This window comes from Haematobia irritans, chromosome 5, assembly GCF_050003625.1.
Source record: "Haematobia irritans isolate KBUSLIRL chromosome 5, ASM5000362v1, whole genome shotgun sequence".
Taxonomy (NCBI): Eukaryota; Metazoa; Arthropoda; class Insecta; order Diptera; family Muscidae; genus Haematobia; species Haematobia irritans.
In genome coordinates, this window is record NC_134401.1 from 115,240,064 (window position 1) to 115,246,063 (window position 6,000).

Consider the following 6,000-nt stretch of genomic DNA (forward strand, 5'->3'; position numbering starts at 1 on the left):
AGTATAGTGCCCTTTCTTTATTTTTATGAAGACCCCTGATTTCTTTTAACGAACCTAGAAAAAAATTGTGCCCATAATGCCAAAATGATAAACAAAACACATGTGCACACATACATAAAATGCTGCTCTCAAGACGAAAACATATGATGTTTGTTTTTTCAAATGTCTATTCTCTTGGTTCCGAATGTCTATTCTCTTTATTCAAATTAAATTATATTTAGACTTAAGCATATCATATTTTTGGCCTTATCATAAAACAGTTTTCCGAAACATCATACAAGCGGTTTCACAGAAATTGTTCTCTTTTGATTCTTTCGCTGTGTTATGTTGATATCTTTCGTCAACTCTACCGGTTTCCATCTCTTTCTTTCTCTATACTCTCTCTGTCGCTTTGAATAAAATATCAACATATGTATGTTCAGTCGAAATTTGTAAATTTATATATGTTTGCATTCACACATATGATTTTTAAGAAACATTCATGCCCCAAACATAATATATTCTAACATATTAACATAGATGTCCCAAACATTTAGTGTTAGTTTAGGAACATTACATGTTTGCACTTAAATATATTGTATTTTAAAATTGTGACCGAAACATATTTTGTTTATATCGGAACATATGAAAAACATATTTTTCTAACAGTGCATGATTGTAATACAATCTTTGCAATTAGTGTAGTCCAGTACTATGCTATGCTCAAACTTCAACATTCAGAGAGTTGGTTCAATTTGATCAAAACCAATCGATATATATAGGGAAGAAATAATTTCGAACCGATATGAACTTTTGTGCGGTAATTATAGAGTCAGAATTGAAAAATGGGGGTCGCTTTATATGGGCCCCAATTATGAACACGAGTCTACCAAAAATGGCAGATTTTTTATTGTTTGGTAAATTGGTAGGATTCTTGATGTTTTGGAAGATTTTGCAAAATATTCCTCTCCAACTATGAAATGTTTCATAAATTGTGTATAGAAATAACATTTTTAAAAAAGTTTCTACAGAAATAAAATTCTGACAAAATTTTCTATAGAAATAAAATTTTGACAATATTTTCTATAGAAATAAATTTTGACAAAATTTTCTATAGAAATGTAAATTTTTTGGGGGCTATATATAATATAGATCGATACGGACCAATTTTGGCATGATTGTTATCGGTCATTTACTAGCGAAATGTACCAAATTACAACCGGATCGGATGAATTTTGTTCCACCAAGAGGCTCCGGAGGTCAAATCTGGGGATCTGTTTGTATGGGGGCTATATATACCCAGTAAAAAAAGCGTCGCCAAAAAAGCAGTGAAAATGTTCTTTTTGGATCCGGAAGTGGTGCCAAATTGACGTAGAAGCGATGAATTCAACATGGGCTGGTCATAGGACGGATGTCCAACATTTCAACAGCCGCTGCACTGAATTTGCATCACTTCTTAAGGTGTGAGGTGATTTCAGTGTTTTGGATGTGAATTAAGAATTTTTGTGATATTTTGACAAATAAATAACATTTAATTTTTATAGAAAGGATTTAACATTTTTTTCGGCTAAATTGATTATTATGATATTAATATGTTTTTAACTTATTTGAAACAAATAAATTTCCCTTTAAAAATATGAAAAAAGCGAGTTATAAGAAAATTGTGCAGTTAAAATTAAGAACATCTTTGGGAGAGCATTTTTGGAAGTTCTTTTAAAGTTTTGCCTTGAGAAGAACTTCCATATTTTTTTGCTTGGTAATTATGGACCGATGTGGACCAATTTTTGCATGGTTGTTAGTGGCCATATACCAACACCATGTTCTAAATTTCAGCCGGATCGGAAGAAATTTGCTTCTCTTTGAGGCTCCGGAAGCCAAATCTGGGGATCGGTTTATATGGGGGCTATATATAATTATGGACCGATGTGGACCAATTTTTGCATGGTTGTTAGAGACTATATACCAACACCATGTATAAATTTTCAGCCGGATCGGATGAAGTTTGCTTCTCTTTGAGGCTCCGCAAACCAAATCTGGGGATCGGTTTATATGGGGGCTATATATAATTATGGACCGATGTGGACCAATTTTTGCATGGTTGTTAGAGACCATATAACAACACCATGTACCTAATTTCAGCAGGATCGGATGAAATTTGCTTCTCTTTGAGGCTCCGCAAGCCAAATCTGGGAATCGGTTTATATGGGTGCTATATATAATTATTGACCGATGTGGACCAATTTGTGCATTGTTGTTAGAGACCATATACCAACATCATCTACAAAATTTCAGCCAGATCGGATGGAATATGCTTCTCTTAAAGGCTCCACAAATCTGGGGATCCGTTTATATGGGGGCTATACGTAAAAGTGATCCGATATGGCCCATTTGCAATACCATCCGATCTACATCAATAACAACTACTTGTGCCTAGTTTCAAGTCGATAGCTTGTTTCGTTCGGAGGATAGCGTGAATTCAACAGACGGACGGATGGACCCAGAATTTCACCACGACCGAGAATATATATACTTTATGGGGTCTTAGAGCAATATTTCGATGTGTTACAAACGGAATGCCAAAGTTTATATACCCCCCATCCTATGGTGGAGGGTATAAAAATGTAAATATTTGATGCTTTTTATACCCTGCGCCACCCTGTGGAACAGGGTATTATAAGTTAGTGCATATGTTTGCAACACCCAGAAGGAGACGAGATAGACACATGGTGTCTTTGGCAAAAATGCTCAGGGTGGGCTCCTGAGTCGATATAGCGATGTCCGTCTGCCCGTCTGTCCGTGAACACATTTTTGTAATCAAAGTCTAGGTCGCAGTTTTAGTCCAATCGACTTCAAATTTGGCACAAGTATGTGTTTTGGCTCAGAATAGAACCCAATTGATGAAATCGGTTCAGATTTAGATATAGCTTCCATATATATTTCACCCGATATGGACTTATATGGCCCTAGATGGCAGAGTTTTACCCTACTTTGCTTAAAATTTGGCACAAAAAGAACAATTAGTACTATAGTCAAGTGTGCCAAATTTTATTGAAATCGGTTCAGATTTAGATATAGCTCCCATATATATATTTTGCCCGATATGGACTAATATGGTCCCAGAAGCCAGAGTTTTACTCCAATTTGGTTGAAATATTGCACTAGGAGTACAATTAGTAGTGTAGTCAAGTGTGCCAAATTTTATTGGCTCGATTTACACTCATATGACCACAGTGGCCAATCTTTTACTCCGATTTAATTGAAATTTTGCACAGGGAGTAGAATTGGCATTGTAGCTATGCGTGCCAAATTTGGTTGAAATCGGTTCAGATTTAGATATAGCTCCCATATATAGCTTTCGCCCGATTTACACTCATATGACCACAGAGGCCAATTTTTTGCTCCGATTTAGTTGACATTTTGCACAGGGAGTAGAATTAGCATTGTTGCTATGCGTGCCAAATTTGGTTGAAATCGGTTCAGATTTAGATATAGCTCCCATATATATGTTTTTCTGATTTCGACAAAAATGATCAAAATACCAACATTTTCCTTGTAAAATCGCCACTGCTTAGTCGAAAAGTTGTAAAAATGACTCTAATTTCCCTAAACTTCTAAAATTGCTTCAGATTTAAATGTTTGCCATTTTTGTTACTAACATTGTGTTCCACCCTAGTGCATTAGCCGACTTAAATTTTGAGTCTATAGATTTTGTAGAAGTCTATCAAATTCTGTCCAGATCGAGTGATATTTAAATGTATACTGAAAAAAAAACATACTCGGTTCCAAAGATTTTGTCTTTACTTTAAAAAATTTGGTATTGATTCCGAGCCAAAGAAGCGGAGAATACAAGTAAGGATACTTTTAAGACACAATTCTCTTTTAAATGTAGGTTTTGTGTACTTGCTTCTAGGAAGCAAATTTTAATTTTTCGCTTTCTTAGCTTTTTTTCTTCATATGCTATCAAAGTCCTTTAAAAACGAGTTAACAACAACTTTATTTTCCAAATTCTGACTCGACTTCCAGTAGAAATTGTGCTATGTTTCAAGTAAAAAAGTCTTTAAAATAAAGCGTTGAAAAACATGTCCTATATTTGAACGATTTTTTGCTTTATAGTCAAGATGCAAAAAGACAACATATTTAAAGACAATTTCATTACATTTAAAGAATTTTTCTGAATTATTAAAGTCAAGTTGACCTTAGCCTATAAATTTTTTCTTTCATGTTAAGATACCCATTTTTAAGTCAAATCACTTAATTATAAGGACAATACGACTTCATTGAAAAATTTATCGACTTTTGGACAAGGAAAATAACTTTATTTTAGACAAATGCGTCTTCTATGCTAAGCAAAATTTGTATTCGTATTTTAAAGACATGAAATCTTTTACCTCACGACAATATTTTTTTCAGTGTATGTATTTGGGACAAACCTTTATATATAGCCCCCAACACATTTGACGGATGTGATATGGTATCGAAAATTTAGATCTACAAAGTGGTGTAGGGTATAATATAGTCGGTCCCACCCGACTTTAGACTTTCCTTACTTGTTATCTTTAATCCAAGCATTCAAAATATCAGTTAATTTAAATTTTATTTCTTTAAATCAAAAATGATTTTCTTTATTTTAAGGAAGATTTAACTTACTTCAATTCATTTAAATTTCTTACTTCAACAACATACCCCTTCTAATTTAAAAAGAAAAAAATTAAACACACGTAGTAAACTGTCTTTGCTTTATTTTAAAGAAATTTATCCGTAATATTGTGAAAATTGCATGTCCTTAAATTTAATGGAAAATATTCGAAAACAAAAATCGTAAACTCATTTACAATTTAAATTAAGAAAATAAATATAAAACGAAAATTAAGTGCTAACAAAGAAGGTTTTTGATCTAAGATTGTAAACTTTCTTTGATTTAACATTTATTTATTTAAAAAATATATATCGTTAATATTGTGTAAATTGTATGTTGTTGGAGTTAGGTTGCATAATCTTTCATAATAGGTCAATATTTTTAGAGTGTAAGATATTTATATTAAAGAAGCCTCGGCGTTTGCTCGGAATCAATACCAAAACCCTTTAGTGAAATTCAAAGGGATATTGAATTTTTAAGTCATAGTTTTATTTGAATGTATTTTGTATATCATGTGCCCATGTAATAGAAATCATTTCAAATTAAAAAGAAATAAAATTTTCCTCTTTATGGCTCCATTTTTTTAATGTATACATTTTGCCTGATACACTTTCGATACATGCCGATGTATTGCTTTTAAATTCCGAAGGTTTTATTTTTCCATGGTGGTTTTATATTATTTTTATTTTTTTTATATATTTCCCCTTGGAGACATTATAAAATAGATTTTTTGTAATATTTTCCTTTGGATAATTTTTAAAAAAGTTTTTTTTGTTTTGTCCTTGGATATGTTATAATATATATATTTCTTTTTGGATAATTTATAAGTTTTTTTGTTTATTTTATAACACTATTATTGATTTTTTCGATTTTTTTTATATTTAGTAGCTTCTATCACACGAACTTACCTAGCTATGATTGCACAAAGAAATTTAAAAAAAATGATTTTTAATTGTCCAAATAACAAACACTTTCAAACTAAATTTCAATAATTTTCTGTTTTTAAATCCGAAGCAATGAGAAGACAATTCCCCAAAATAATTTTGAAAATTAGGAAAATCCGTTACAACGATAATTCAAATAAACAAGATCCGGAAAATCAATATCCGGGAAATGCCGACACTTGTTGACTGTGGTGAGACGTTGCAACTTCTGTGAATGCTGTGTAAACAAACAGGTCTTTTTATATGTGGCATAGGATAAGCCAATACCACCAACAACAGCATCCAACACTAACACCAACATAAGCACTCTGACAGACAACAGAAGGAACAGCTGTAACAGGACTAACACCAATGACAATGATGATGGTGATGATGCTGGTGACGAAGACACCAACACGAATATCCTGTAATACCGTAATCATCATGGTGTTTATCAAACTT

The 6,000-nt window shown here is 32.4% G+C and overlaps 1 protein-coding gene across 1 annotated transcript in view; it reads right to left on the minus strand.

The window, feature by feature from the left end:
- FMRFa (FMRFamide related propeptide) overlaps positions 1-5,752 on the minus strand; it is a 47,249-nt gene extending 41,497 nt beyond the window's left edge. Inside the window, exon 1 of the mRNA XM_075309639.1 lies at positions 5,524-5,752. The gene's annotated coding sequence lies outside the window, so the exon portion shown is untranslated. The remainder of the gene's footprint in view (positions 1-5,523) is intronic.
- Positions 5,753-6,000: the final 248 nt, after the last annotated feature.